Source organism: Microtus ochrogaster, unplaced genomic scaffold, assembly GCF_000317375.1.
Source record: "Microtus ochrogaster isolate Prairie Vole_2 unplaced genomic scaffold, MicOch1.0 UNK38, whole genome shotgun sequence".
Lineage (NCBI taxonomy): Eukaryota > Metazoa > Chordata > Mammalia > Rodentia > Cricetidae > Microtus > Microtus ochrogaster.
This window is the reverse complement of record NW_004949136.1, coordinates 3,325,054-3,326,027: the sequence shown is the minus strand read 5'-3', so window position 1 is coordinate 3,326,027 and position 974 is coordinate 3,325,054.

The following is a 974-nucleotide window of genomic DNA, read 5'->3' as shown; positions in this document are numbered from 1 at the left end:
GACCTCAGGGGAGGGGCCTGGCCACTTGTTTGCTTTATGGGGCTTACAGTACCTTCTCCACCTGAGAGCCCAGCATTTCTATGTCTCTATCTTTACCTCATTCCTTCTCTTCATTCCTAGCCAGGTCCAGTCCCTGGAGCAGAGCAAGGATTTGCCATTCCTTCTGAGCTGGTAAGACAAGGGAAGTTGAGAAAGGAGGTAAAATAACAGGACGTTAAAAGGAAGGTAAGTGGTGCCAGGGAAACTTCCAGGAATCCAGCTAAGACTCCAAGGAATAGTGGAGAGGGTGCCTGAACTGGCCATCTACCATAATCAGATTGGTGACCACCCTAATTGTCATCACAGACCCATTATCAAGTAACTGATGGAAGCAGAGGAAGAGATGCATAGCCAAGCACTGGGCCGAGCTCTGGGAGTCCTCCTGAAAAAAAGGAAGGAGGGATTGTGCAAACCAGGGGAGTCAAGGTCATGATGGAAGAACCACAAAGACAGCTGACCTAAGATCATGGGAACACATGGACTCTGAACCAACAGTTAGGGAGCCTGCATGGGACCAACCTAGGCCCTCTACATGTGTATGACAGTTGTGTAGCTTGGTCTGTTTGTAAGCAGTGAGATCAGGACCTGTCCCTGGCACTTAGCTGGCTTTTGGGAACCTTGTTCTTCATGCTGCATCTCCTTGCCCAGCCTTTATACAGGGAGAGGGGCTCAGTCCTACCTCAACTTGATAAGCCATGCTATGTTCAAGCCCATGGGAGGCCTGCCCCTTTCTGAATAGAGACAAGGAGGAATGGGTGGATGGAGAGATGGGTAGATGGGAGTCAGGGGAAGCAGATGGGAGGAGAGGAGGGAGGGAAAACTGGATGTATGTAAAATAAAGGGGAAAATGCTAATTTTAAAAAGGAGGTGAAGCCGGGCGGTGGTGGCGCACGCCTTTAATCCCAGCACCTGGGAGGCAGAGGCAGGCGGATCTC